This window comes from Taudactylus pleione, unplaced genomic scaffold, assembly GCF_031769625.1.
Source record: "Taudactylus pleione unplaced genomic scaffold, aTauple2 ptg000172l, whole genome shotgun sequence".
In the NCBI taxonomy this organism is placed as follows: domain Eukaryota; kingdom Metazoa; phylum Chordata; class Amphibia; order Anura; family Myobatrachidae; genus Taudactylus; species Taudactylus pleione.
The window spans coordinates 9,346,824-9,361,684 of record NW_028284574.1 but is presented as its reverse complement, the minus strand read 5'-3'; the positions used below and the strand labels follow the sequence as shown (position 1 = coordinate 9,361,684).

The window sequence follows — 14,861 nt, the reverse complement described above, 5'->3', positions numbered from 1 at the left end:
AAAAAAAAACAACACACACTTGTGGTTTTTTAAGTGCCAGCTTGGTCTAGCAGTCTCTCCACCCCCCCCCCCCCCCCTCACATGCAGAAGTTGGCTGGTTGGAATAATATTGCCCTAGTGTATGACCAGCTTAATCCATTTAATTCAATTAAACCATTTAATTTTGAGTTAGGCGATTTGATACAGAATGACCCATGAAACAGACTCAAACTACCAAAAAAGTTTCTAATGCAAAAGTATCCAGTGTGAACTATTTTTGCTTTTCATGCATTAATAACTAACCCCATTAAGATCTACCTCTTGGAATTAATGTATATACTAATCAGTATTATGATGTTGTAAGTCCATTTAAAAAAATAAATAAATATTGAGGTTTAACTTTCCAATTTCAAAAAGGTTTAATGGAGCGTACACACGGTCAGATTTGTCAGACTTGTCAGATTTGTCAGATGAACGATTGAACGATTAAACGATCTGAACGATTTGAACGATTTTACCAAAGTTTTGAACGATTTGAACGATTGAACGATTTTTGACTGCATTAAAATGAATGGAATCGTCCAAGTCTGACTGCAAACCCATCAGATGTCAGATATCGTTATCTGACAAACGGGAACGCGCATCGTTGATCGTCCATCGTTCAGGCATGTCAGATATGAACGATTTTCCTTCAGATATGAACGACTGAACGATTTTTAAATCGTTATCGTTCATATCTGAAGGAAAAATCTGATCGTGTGTATGCACCATAACACATTCACCATATGATTTTAAAAAAAAACATGTTTTTCATAAATGTGGTAATGTGTTCTTTCTAAACACCAAAGTACATCAGGTGAGTATGAAAAAAAACCAAAAAAAAAAAACCTTTATGTTGAGGATTTCCCTTTCCACAATGTTACATTTTTTATCCTTTTTATACCAGGGCTTGACAAGCCAGGATGACAGTGTAGGAGCCAGACTGCCGTCCAACCCAAAAAAATGACAGCAGTGAGGAGCACAGCTCTGTGTGTTATGCAACTGTTATACACACTATACTTCGTCCACAAAATGTACGCAGTTGAATGGATATAGTAAAATGGAGGCCCCCCTCACTGCTCTGCACAGCTCCCCCGAGGCCACATTCCTGAGCACCTACCCCGCCAGGTAACCAACCCCCACAGCCACACTGCTGAGGGGGTAACCCCAGGCAAACCACCGCTCTGCAGCGTCATTACTGTGCAGCTCCCCCCCCCACGCAGTCACATTACTGAGCAGCTAGCCCCCCCAATGGCCACACAACTAGGGGGGTACCTGCCAGAAAACCACTCCTCCGCAGCCATGCCGCCTCCATCGTGGTCACACCAGTATCCCTCTGAAGCCCCTCCGCAATCCCTGGCCACGCATAGACCCTCTTACCAGAGAGCTCTATGCAGCGGGAGTAAGTATAGAGCAGACAGCCAGGACGTACAGGAAGATAAGTACATACTGGGACATACAGCAGGAGTCACAGCAAGCCCGAAATGGAGAGGATGAGTCAGCGCAGGCCCGGGACAGAGAGGAGTCAGCGCAGGATGGGATGTACAGGAGAAGCCAGCGCAGGCCAGGACGGACAGACACAGCAGTCACCACAGGCGACTCAGCACATGCACTCATGTGCATGAAATGACCACTGCAATACTACAGACACTAATCTGCACTGGGGCTGACGAAGGTCTGCTTCTGCCCTCCCTGCAAAATCTGGTAGCCAAGCAGCAAAATCTGGTCACCATGGCGACTTGGCTCCCAGGATTTGTCAAGCCCTGTTTTATACTCTATATGGACTAAAGTATTTGGCCACACCCATTAATTATTGAATTGAGGTGTTTCAATCAGACCAGATGCCACATGCAGTCTCCATTTGCAAATATTGGTGATACAAAATGGGTGACATCAAGCATGGTACAGCGATAGGATGCCACCTTTGCAATAAGACTGTTCGTGGAATATCCAGCAGGGATGAAATTTCACGGTCAACTTTAAGAGATATTATAAGAAAGTGGAAGAATTTAATAACAGCAGCAACTCAGCCATGAAGAAGAAGACCATGTAAAATCACAGAATGGGGTCAACGACTGCCAAGACGCATGGTGCATAAAAGTCGCCAACGCTCTGCTGATTCCATAGCTGACCAGTTCCAAACTTCCACTGGCATTAATGTAATCACAAAAACTGTGCAGCGTGAGCTTAATGGAATGGGTTTCTGTGGCCGATCAGTTGCATGAGAGCCTCACATCACCAAGACAAATGCCAAGTGTCAGATGGAGTGGTGCAAACCACACAGACACTGAATTGTGGAGCAGTGGAAAAGTGTTCTATGGAGTGACGAATCACGCTTCTCTGTTTGGCAGTGAGATGGTTGAGTCTGGGGATGGCAGATGCCAAAAGAACGTTACCTGCCTGACTGCATTGTGCCAACTGTGAAGTTTGGTGGAGGAGGGATAATGGTATGGGGCTGTTTTTCAGGGTTTGGGCTAGACCCCTTATCTCCAGTGAAGGGCAATCAATGCTTCAGCATACCGAGACATTTTGGACAATGCTATGCTTCCAACTTTGTGGCAAAAGTTTGGGGGAAAGCCCTTTTCTATACCAACATGACTGTGCTCCAGTGCATAAAGCAAGGACTATAAAGACAATAAGAATCCACAGAGATACCATGGGTTAATATGGTTGGAGAGATCCAGGAACCAAACAGTTAAAGCTTTCAGCTCCCAGGATGCCTTGGGTCCTCCTCCATATATACCCCGCCCCCAGCTACAGGCCTTCACTTCTGTAAACAAGCCTCAAGGCAGGAGAAGGAAAGAGTAGAAGGAAGAACAATGGTACACCAGATGAGGTAATCCATGACCGGAAGAGGGAAAAAAAAAAACAAATGTGCGTCAGGGTGGGTGCCCTGTGTACCCTATAGACCTTGAATAAAGTTATCAATGGTATATCTACCATAACTCTTATTTTAGTCTTCAGGGTCCATAGGATTCCACAGGGATACCATGGGGATGTCCTAAAGCAGTTCCCCTAAGGGTGGGGGACACTCCTGAGCAGAAAGGAGGAGAACGCGTTGCCCAAAGGAAGCATCCACAGAGGCAAAAGTATCAAAGTTGTAGAACCTAAGAAAAGTGCGGACAGAAGACCATGTGGCTGCCTTGCACAATTGTTCAGCAGTGGCACCGCGACTAAATGCCCATGATGGCCTTACAGACAGAGTAGAAAGTGCTGTCACCATGTTTGGGACAGCGAGATCAGCCTGTGTGTACACCTGAGAGATATAGTTATACATAACCATCAAGCCAGGGTCTGCTTGTTAGCTGGCCATCCTCGTTTGTGAAAACCATATGGTACAAAAGGAGCATCTGATTTTCTAAGAGTTTGTACACTCCACATAGATACGGAGAGCACGAACTACATTCAGGGAAGCTTCACCTACAGAGAGGTCTGGAGCCTGAAACGCTGGAATTATAATTTCTTCATTTACATGAAAATGTGACACTACCTTAGGAAGGTAAACCTTCCTTGTACGAAGAACAGCTCTATCCTGGTGAAAAATCTAAAAAATGTGGAGCAACAAGAGCGCTACCAAATCAGACTCTACATGCAGAAGAGATAGCGCTGTCAACCACTTCAAGTCTACCGAGTCCAGAGGTTCAAATGGGGGAGCTTGTAGCCCCTTAAGAACCAAAGACAGATCCCACTGTGCTACTGGTGGGACAAAAGGAGGCTGAACTCGCAGAGCTCCCTGAAAAAAATTTCTAAACATCTGGCAATGAAGCAATCTTTTTCTGGAACCAGTCTGAGTGTGCAGGTTTCTGCATTGTCAAAGTGGCCAGGACAAGACCAAGGGCTAAACCAGCCTGGAGAAAAGCCAGCACCCGGGAAACCCTAAACACCTTAAGATCATACTTCCTGTGGGAACAACATTGACCAAAAGAATGCCAAACCCTGTAATAGATGCGGGCAGAGGCAAGCTTTCGTGCCCTAAGCATCGTTTGAATCACAGAGCTGGAGAAACCTTTGGCTCTTAAGATAGAAATGCAAGAGCCACATCGTCAAACCCAGACAGGGTAAGTCCGGATGCCGGCAGGGTCCCTGCGTTAACAGATCCTGCCATAGAGGAAGAGGATACGGACTGCCTGGATAGATTCTGTATGTCAGAGAACCAATGTCGTCTGGGCCAAGCTGGAGCGACTAGTTTTAAGTTCCGCCTTCCTGCTTGAATTTCCTGAGGACTCTTGGGAGGAGGGAAATTGGAGGAAAAAGATACACCAGCATGAAGTCCCATCTTACTGCCAGTGCATCCACAAATGCTGCTGATGGGTCTCTGGACCTGGACCCGTACCTGGGGACCTTGTGGTTGTGACGTGATGCCATGAGATCTATGTCTGGTAGACCCCATTTGTTCACCAAGAGCTGAAACACTCCTGGGAGGACAGACCACTCTCTGGCATGCATGTCCTAACGACTTAGGAAGTCTGCTTCTCAATTGAGGATTGACGGTATGAATATTGCCAGAAGATGACGTTCTGCCCAAATCAGAACCTTTGTCACTTCCTTCATGGCTGCATGACTTCGCATACTTCCCTGATGATTGAGATAGGCCACTGTAGTCGCATTGTCGGACTGGTTCTGTACCGGCCTGCCGTGGAGCAGGAGCTGTGCAATGATAAGCGCTTTGCATACTGTTCGCAGCTCCAGAATGTTTATTTTCAGATGACTTTCCTGATTTGACCATCTTCCCTGAAAGGTGTGATGACCTGTCACTTTGGAATCCAGAATGGGCACCCTTTGTCCAGATGATCGTTTTTCAGCCACCAGAGGAGTGAGACGAAACTCTGGAGTGAGAAGGATCCTCTGCGACCTCATTAGTTGATACTGTCTGTTCCACAATGAGAATCAATCCTTGCAGAGGCCTGGAATGAAACTGAGCATACCCCACCATGTCAAAAATGAGGTATGTCCCAGGACCTGCATCGCCGATAGAATGGATACCCTTTGCTTGCGTACTCACTATGATGGGGCCACAATCTTGTCCTCTGGTAGAAACACTCTTTGTACCTGAGAATCCAGAAGTGCTCTCAGATGTACCATCTGCTGTATTGGAGAAAGGATTTCTTCCAACTGATGAACCAGCCGTGCTTCTGTAGGTAGGCTATGGTCAGTTGAAGATGGTGTTGTAAAACAACTGGAGTTTGTGCCCATATCAGAAGGTCGTCCAGATATGAGAGTATTCCGATTCCCTGATGCCTGAGATAGGCAGTCATGAACGCCATTATCTTGGTAAATACCCGGGGGGCTGTTGATAGGCCAAAGGGCAGTGCCTGAAATTGGTAATGTTGTTGTAGGACAGCAAACTGTAGGAAATTGTTGGTGGAATGGCATAATAGGAACATGCAGATACACATCCTGAATGTCCCGGGAAACCATAAAATCCCCAGGCTCCATTGCCAAAATAATTGACCAGAGAGTTTCCATACGGGACTTGGGTACATGGATGAACCTGCTGAGGGTTTTTAGATTTAGAATAGGGCGATGAGACCCATTCAGTTTCTGAACCAAAAATAGATTGGGATAATAACCCCTTCCTTGTTGCAACACAGGAACCAGGATTATTACTGCTGCCTGCAACAGGGAGTGAATGGCCACCTGAAGGGCCAAGGCCTTGACCGCACCTGATGGAGGATCTGTGCAAAAAAACTTCTGGGGAGGATGCCTCCGGAAAGTGAGGGAACACACCCGAGAGACCACTTCTCTGACCCAGACATCTGTTTTATGCCAGTAATCCTGGGATCACCCATGAGGAGGCTCACCCCATCAGGCCGAGGGTTTGTTGTCCGGCTTAGAAGCTGGACGTCTGGCCGGCCCAGACCTCTTAAGTTTGTTGCTTGGATGTCCTGCGAAAACTAGACGGCTTGGAGGAAGACTGTTCCTTTGCTCGTCCCTGAGGACGAAAGGACCGAAAAGACCGAAAAGAAAACTGCCTAAATTTTTTTTTTTGGAACCGTAGATGGCAGACCTGCGGACTTTGAAGCAGCAAGAGTAGCTATTATCTTAACTGTGCTCCAAAACTAAAATTTCCATAGAAAGGCAAGGATTCCAGAGCATTCTTTGATCCTTTATCAGCTTTCTAGGATCTTAACCAAAGGACCCTGCGCTCCACTACTGAGGCTGCTGATGCTTTAGAAGCTAAAATTCCAGCATCGACAGCAGATCCTCCCAAATAGGAGGCTGCTTCCCGTATGTGGGAGATATACATCATCTGCTCTCTGGTAACATCTGGTAGAGGGTCTTCCAATGCTCCCATCCATTCTTCAACAGCTTTGGCAACCCAGGCTCCAGCCATAGCTGGACGAGTAACAGCTCCCAATGATGAAAAGATTGCCTTAAGACATGTTTACATTTTTCTACCTGTAGAATCCTTGAGAAGATGCTGACGGAATAGGCAATGTAGCATTTCTGATTAAGTGCATCACGTGAGCATTCACAGTAGGAGATACCTCCCACTTTGTACATTGAAAAGCTGTGAAATGATACAACAATGTTAATCTTTTATTTACATAAAACAGTTTATCCGGGTTACCCCATGCCTCTTCCATAAGCTCAGAGAGCTGCTCAGATTTAGGAAACAACGTTTTGGCCACCTTCCGGTGTTTTAACACTGGAGCCTTCTTACTAGGGGCTGGTTCATCATCCTGAATATCTAGGATTGATTTAACCATCCTCAGCAAAGAAGGAACATCCACTCTCCCGAGCTAGACCCTGGAGAAAAACCCTGCGCATCATCTGATGATCCGTCTGAATCCATATGCTGAACAGATAAAAAGATAACTTGCGTTTAGGCGCCTTAGTAACTACCGGTCTCCTTTTAACAGTCGACTGTGCCATACTCTGACTAGAATGGCCATAAACATCCCTTCAGGAAGGATGTATAGGAGGCGCAAACATGGCATGCCGTGGAAACCCCATACAAGGAGGCAGCATGAGAGTAGCCATACGTTCCACAAACTGCTTCATTACTTGAGACAAGGACGACACCCAAGATGGTTCTTGTTCAGAGGCAGGTAAACTGGACTGGTGAGGTGGCTCTCTTTAACAGACAAAGTACAACCCATCCTTTATAATATCCTGGAGGGGACAAACTGGCCAGACAGGATTTACATGAAACTAGCACAGTGGCCTCCACCTCCTGTTTCCCTTTTGACATATTCAAAATTAAAGGCAACAAATGCAATACTATGTGGCAGCCTTCACAAATACTAGTAAAATGTGATGTACCCAGAAAACACCCCTACCCCAGGGGGATGGAGAGAGACAACAGTGATAGTTATAATTGACAGTCAGAAATAAAAGACAGAATCAATACAGCAGCTAGCAAACAGTCACATACAATGCATATGTAATATAGTTGCAGTAGACTCTGAATCAACTATCCAAACATGAGGAACGGTAAGATACAGAGCACTACATACCTCATCTAAGAGGTATACAGGAAGACTGACCCAAACCCTCTTGAGACAGCTACAGCAGGGCACCGATAGTGGACTGTGAGCGTCCCATACACACGAGAAGGGTAGGCGGAGTGACCCAGACGCGCAAAAACCTTTGATGGATCTGCGTCTGGGTAGCACCTACCTCCCCTAAGCTGCATCTACCGGCCAGGTACGATGGGCTTGTGAAAGCAGAAGAGTCTGCTGTCGATCTCCGGCGTCAGACGAGAAGGCCCCGGCGGTCTAGAGAGAATGCGGACGCTCCGGGCCCTGACTGCAGCGGCTTCAGGTGCGTCTATAGCGCCGGAAGCAATGATGGCCACGCGCGATTCCCAGTAAGCGAGGCATCGCCTTACCTGACATCTCAGTGTGTCCGGTTGCAGTCCGGGTCCCAGCCTCGCTGCTAGCAAGATCAGCAGTGACCAGTCGAAATAACCAGCCCTGTTACTGGTGTTGTGACCCGGCAGAGGAAGACAGGAGTCGCAGTACATGCGTCTTAATTCAGACACTCATTACTGCCAACCCAAAAACACAAAATAAAAAACATAAAATAAAAGCTTAGGACTGCTTGAGCAAGGTGCCTCTGAATCCTGCCGCACCAAACGAACAACTAAAGGCCTGTGGCTGGGGGCGTGGTATAGATGGTCGACAACACAAGGCATCCTGGGAACTGAAAGCTTTAACCGTTTGGTGCCTGGATCTCTACAACCACATTACCCCACGGTATCCATGTGGATCCCTATGGACCCTGAAGAAGAAATTGCATAGTCCTGGAATTATTTAAATAAAAGGTCTTATCGCAATCCCTGTAAGTTCCACTGCGGCAGGGACTGATACTGAAGATGGGATTTGTGTTACCTTAAAATCTTACCTGTAAAATCCTTTTTTGAGAGTCCATAGGGGAAACTGAAACCATGGGTATAGTGGAACTTCAGGAATCCTGGGAAATAAAGCATTAACTGCTTTTCAGACAGCAGCACAAGCTCCTCCTCCCCTACTCCCCACCCCCAGCCCAGGGAAGAAAGTTCTACTTAAAAGACCAGGAAACGAAGGAGAGAAGACCGGAGCGTACATACACAACCAGGCACACCAACTGCTGCAGAACAAAGTGCTGGAACCATAAAATCCACAGCCAGTCAGGAGCATCAAGTATCCCCCATGGACTCAGAAATTAGGATTTTACAGGCAAGAGCGAAAAACATTTATTTTCTTTTGTCAATGGGAGGACACTGGAAACCATGGGATGTCCCAAAGCAGTCTAAGGCCCGTATTCAATTTGGAGCAAAAAAAAGCCAGAATCGGAGAAAAAGTTTAGTCGATGACATCATTTCACCGGGCGGAAAAGTATCGCTGTATTCAATTTGAAAGTCTTTCATTTTGAGGGCAAAAAAAAAAAAAAGTTGGGGGACAAAGTTAAAACTATCGAACTAGACTCTGGGGGGGGGGGGTCCCCAAATTTGCCTCATGTGTATTTTTTCATTACAGGTGAATTTTTCACTTTTTTAAAACTGAACTTTAGCAACTTTTAAATATGCTTTCCCCCATTTTCAAGTACCCCAAATTTGCAAAAAAACCTCCTGAATACTATTATGCACCACTTATACAAAAACGCTATTTAGCAGCTATTGAGCCAGTTTAAAAACACCAAATACCTTCAGCAAGCCAAATCGGGGGTAACCATTGCTAACCTCCATGACAGAGCATCTTTTGGGGGGTGTCAGGCTGATATTCCCCAAATCTGACAGGACTTTCCGCTTGTTTAAGTTTCGCCAGGTCCAGTTTCACGTACTTTCAAATTGAATACGGGGATGCGTGCGCGATACTTTTCCGCCTGCAAAACAGGCGAAAAGTCCGGGAGGCGGAAAAGTATCTCGGGTCCGCTCAAATTGAATACGGCTCTATAGGAGGGAACTCCTGTGCTGTGCTTCGGACCAGACGCCCAAAACCCGCACTGGCTGAGGCGAAAGTATCAAAGCTGTAGAATTTGATGAAAGTCTGGGCAGAGGACCACGTGACCACCTTACAAAGCTGCTCAAAAAAAGTCCCCACAGATCCGATGGAATGAGCCCGCACCAAGGTCGGAACTGGTCAATTTGCTAAAATATAGGGCTGATGAATAGTAAGTCGCAACCAAAGGGCCAAGGTCTGTTTAGAAGCTGACCATTAATCTGACTTGCTAATGTCCCGAATCCAAAAAAACATATGTACGGACATCCCGGACCACAGAGCATGGTCCAGATAACAGAATCCAAGAATCCTTTAGCCCTCAGGATCAAGGTCTCAATAGCCACACCGTTAAAGTAAGACGGGCTAGGTCGGGGTAAAGGCACGTGCCTTGAGAGAGATCCGGCCTGAGAAATGGACAGACTGGGGCAGATCTGCCCCAACCACAATGGTGGTGTCGCTATCTAGCTTCAACTTGCGGAGGACCGACGGGAGCAGAGAGAGGAGAAAGATGTACAGTACGCTGTATCGAGGTAGCTTATGGTTGCTTTATGAGGCCATCAAGTTGATGTCTTGATGACCATAGCGGCAAACCAGCAGCTAGAATACTTTGGGGGTGAAGGGACGACTCCCCCGAATGAACGTCCTGCCAGCTGAGGAAGTCTGTCTCCAAATTCTGGACTCCCGGAATGTATACCCCCAAAAAGGCTGGTAGGAAGCACTCCACCCAACAAAGGAAGTGCCCGCATGGCACCTTGACTTTGGTACTTCCTTAATGGTTGATATAGGTGACCATGGTCATGTTGTCTGACTGTACCTTCACTGTGTCCTATAGCAGTGGTTCTCAAACTCGGTCCTCAGGACCCCACACAGTTCACTTTTTGCAGATCACCCAGCAGGTGCACAGGTGTATTCATTAGTCACTGACACGTTTTAAAAGATCCACAGGTGCAGCTAACTGTTTCACTAGTAATTATGTGAGACCTGCAAAACATGCACTGTTTGGGGTCCTGAGGACAGAGTTTGAGAACCTGTGTCCTAGAGTATCAGCATTTTTTTCACTGCAACCCAGGCCAAAAATTTCTTATTGAGAAATTCAGAAATTATGAAATTAAGTAAATTGTACTTATCTGTCATCCTAAGGTTCAGTTATGGGGTGATGGACAGGGTTGTGCTTCTGTTTGTACACATTTTTTGACTGGCAGCCACTAGCACTGGTTTTGCCTATCGCACTGATCACAAATAAATTGATTTGGTCCCAGACCACCAACCCAAGGCAACCCCGCAAGTGCCCTGAGGTATCCCAGGGTGCCATGGCATCCAGTTTGGGAACAATTGATTTATATTATAGCAACATAGTGTGTCACGTGACACTGGTGGCCCAATTGTTTTGGGACTGGTAAGGCAGAGGGCTGGCATGATAGATTATTGAAGATACAGTTAATATTAATAAATTGCTATGTAAAAGTGTTAATGCAGTCCACAATGTGTCAGCATCCGCACCAATTTTATTCCCATTGTAACACTTGTGTGCAATGGTTGGGTGCCAAGTTCTACAGATGTGACTTGGGGAATGGGGCACATTAAATTGTTTTTTGGGCAGCAATAATTAAATTGGCGCCCAACAGAGCAATTTCATTGTTTTGGGCGCCCATTAATTACTGCACTTGTTACGCCTACAAATACTGGGTTTAGCCACGTAAAGCAGCTAAAAAAAAAAAAATTGCTCTGTTGGTCGCCCATTAATTAAAGCCGTGTTAAAAACAATTTAATTTTCCCAAACGGGTATTAAACACTATTAGAATTTCTTATCGCTACTTATCAAGTCAATAGGTAATTATGGGCACCATTTAACAACGTGACAAGCCCTTTAGCACTCACTAAAGGGGTTATTTCCTCCTTTCAATATTTAACAAACAGAGGTAAGCTAATATTACCACCATTTATCACTGTAATGCTGCATACACACGGTACAATTAAAACAGGATGATATGAATGATAACAATATCATTATCGTTCATATCGTCCTGTTTCTGGCCCCCTCAAACGACCAAACAATAGACGATGCGTGGGCACGAATGGTCAATATAGATATCAACCATCACCCGTGCATGCAGGCCAACATGGCTGATATAGTAGTTAGATGTTCGATCCAGCACATGCAGAACGATCAGACAACAATCGTCTGATCGTTAAGTCGCTCCATGTGTATGGAGCTCATTGCTTATATTATCTTTAGAAGGAAAATGGGATTTTGGTACCTACCGGTAAATCCTTTTCTCTGATTCCACAGGGGACACTGGAGGAGCTTACGCTGGGGTATAGAGGCGTGGATAGCCGGAGCTGGCACTTTAAAATTTAGAAGTGTGAAGCTCCTCCCCCTCTATGCCCCACCAGCCCTCACTTTAGAAAATGAAGACCGAGAGGAGGTGGAGAACAAGCGGAGTGAAAAAGAGAGAAGAACAACACAATAACTGAATCATACAACATCCGGAACAAACCGAACAGGCAGGCATAGAGCGCAGAGGTGGGCGACCAGTGTCCCCTGTGGAATCAGAGAAAAGGATTTACCGGTAGGTACCAAAATCCCATTTTCTCATTCATCCACTAGGGGACACTGGAGGTGCTTACGCTGGGGACATCCCAAAGTTATCCCCACGGGCGGGAGTGCTCTGTGGTGCCTGCAGAACAAGGCGGCCAAAACGGGACGCCGAAGAGGCAAGCGTATCAAATTTGTAAAACTTGACAAACGTGTGAACTGAAGACCAAGTTGCCGCACAGCACAATTGTGACGTAGATGCTCCTTTACCGGCCGCCCATGACGCACCCACAGAATGTGTGGAATGAGCAGAAATTGACAAAAGGAGGCTGACGGTTAGCACTAACATAAGCTTGATGAATAGTCAGCCAGATCCAACGTGCTAAAGTCTGCTTAGACGCTGGCCAACCCCTCCGAACCGCATCATAGAGGCCAAAAAGCGACTCAGACTTACGAAGGGAAGCAGTCCTGTCAACATAGATGCTGAGAGCCCTAACCACATCCAAGGTAGAAGAACCAGAGTCCTCCACCAACGATGGTACCACAATAGGCTGATTGATATGGAAAGCCGACACGACCTTAGGAAGGAAGGCGGCTATCGTCCGGAGTTCCGCCCTATACGCATGAAACACTAGGTAAGGAGGTTTATAGGAAAGAGCCCCCCAATTCCGAAACCTTACGAGCCGAAGCGAGAGCCAGGAGGATGACCGTCTTCCAAGATAGGTACTTAAGATCAACCTCCTCCAAAGGTTCAAACATGGGTGACTGAAGGAACAGAAGAACTAGATTAGGGTCTCAGGGATCAATTGGATGTACAAAAGGAGGTTGCACGCGCAAGACCCCTTGAAGAAACGTCTGCACCTCAGGAATGAGGGCCAATTTCCTTTGAAAGAAAATGGAAAGGGCAGAAACCTGCACCTTTAAGGTTCCTAGACGAAGGCCACAATCCAGACCCGTCTGAAGGAAAAGCAGAAAATCGGGATAAGCGAAAGGTCCTAGACGGAAGATCCCGACTGGAACACCATGAGATATAAGCACACCAGATGCGATGAAAATGCGCAGCCGAAAGTGGCTTCCTGGCACGTAGCATGGTGGGAATAACCACGTCTGGGATACCTCTACGTCTTAGGATATCGGTTTCAAGAGCCACCCCGTTAAACGTAGCTGCGCTAAGTTGGGGTGTATGAAAGGGCCCTGCTGTAGAAGATCCGGGCGCAGAGGAAGGGGCCACGGATCGTCTGATAATAAGGACCGAAGGTCCGAGAACCAACTTCTCCGAAACTTGCTGAAATCTTTGCAGGCGGCCTCCCACTGCAGATGGTCCCAGGTGGGACGGAAGACCGCTGGTTTAGGCTCTGGTCTACGAGCAACCGTGTGTGGACGACCTCTACCTCTGCCACTCTTGGTTGCGTGGGCGCACCTCTGGTCCTACCACGACAGGAATGTGGCGCCCGAAAGGAATTAAACGAAGGTCCAGTGTAAAATCTTCTGGGAGCCGATGCAGCTGACGGGAGGAAGGAAGACTTACTCCCTGTGGCTTGGGATATCCATTTGTCTAATTCCGGCCCGAACAGCATGTCGCCAGTGAATGGTATTTCCACCGCACACTTGGATTCTGCGTCAGCTTGCCAAGCGCGTAGCCAGAGGGCTCTGCGGGCTGAAATCGCTGAAGCAGATATGCGAGCACTAATCTGACTTATATCCTTTGAAGCTTCTCCCACGTAAACTGCAGATTCACGGATGTGTTCTGCTAGTAGACGTAACTCTGCTATGGAATTACCCGAGTCCAATCCTGTAATCAATTGTTCGGCCCAGGAAACCACCGCTTTGTTAACCCAAGCGGTAACAAGTGTGGGCCTGAGTTGAGCACCCGCTGCTGTATAAATAGATCTTAGCGTTGTCTCCAACTTACGATGCGACGGATCTTTTAGAACTGTAGCTCCCGGTACTGGGAGTGCTGTTTTCCTGGCCCATGGAGGACCAACTGAGTCAGGAATAGCCATCGGTGGATCAATTGTTATACAAGCATCACATAATGTGGACCCAGTGGCATGCGGCTTAGATAGTTTGTGGTTACATTTAGAACAGACAAACATCTTTTGAGCCGCTTTTGTTTTGTTTGACATGGATAAACAAGTCACCCAGACACAATAGACAGTAGTGATTAGAAATAAAACAGAAGGCTGGTTGGGACACAGAATGAGAGGTACCCCCTCCCACAGATTAGATTCCCTGCACTGACACCCCAGTGTTACTCACAGCCTCTTTGCCAGGGATGTAGACAGGAGAATCAGCCTCCTGCATGTGCCTGCACAGTACCTGTAGTGGAGAGATGCAGGCAAGTAACAGGTTAAACACGGCTCCATGCTGCTCTAACAGCCACTGCCGCGTTAACTAGACAGGGAGCCTGCGCTATTAGGCCCCGCCCCCTTTCTCAAGTCCGAGGGACTGTAAAATGGCCACCACGCTGCAGTCATCACCTTCCCCTGCGCTAGCCCCGCTGAGGAGCCGCTAGTCGTGCTCATCAGCGGGGAGAGGGGAGATGCATAAATCATTGAGCAGCGCTTATAGCGCTCTCTGAATTCAGCGCTGGCGGCGGGGCAGGAGTCGAGGAAAGTGCAAGTGATTTGTACTCACTGCGCTCCCCTGGATGGCTCTTCTGAACAGCACTTCTCCTCCCTGCTTCCTGGAGGCAGTCTGTGCTGTGTGTGTGTGCGGCATTAAGGAGCTGTCAGATGCTTTTGGTGAAGCACTGCACACTCCTTCCTGTAACCCAGGAGGTTAACAGGGTGCCAGTAACCCGGACCCCACCTTAGAGAGGTGGCGAAGGGTACTTGAAAAATAATGTAAAAGATGTTTTAAATAATAAAACAAAAAATAAT

At 46.9% G+C, this 14,861-nt stretch overlaps 1 protein-coding gene across 1 annotated transcript in view; it reads right to left on the bottom strand.

Annotated features, from left to right (window-relative positions):
- WDR77 (WD repeat domain 77) overlaps positions 1–14,861 on the bottom strand; it is a 29,527-nt gene that overhangs the window by 13,697 nt on the left and 969 nt on the right. The gene's annotated exons all lie outside the window — the stretch shown is intronic.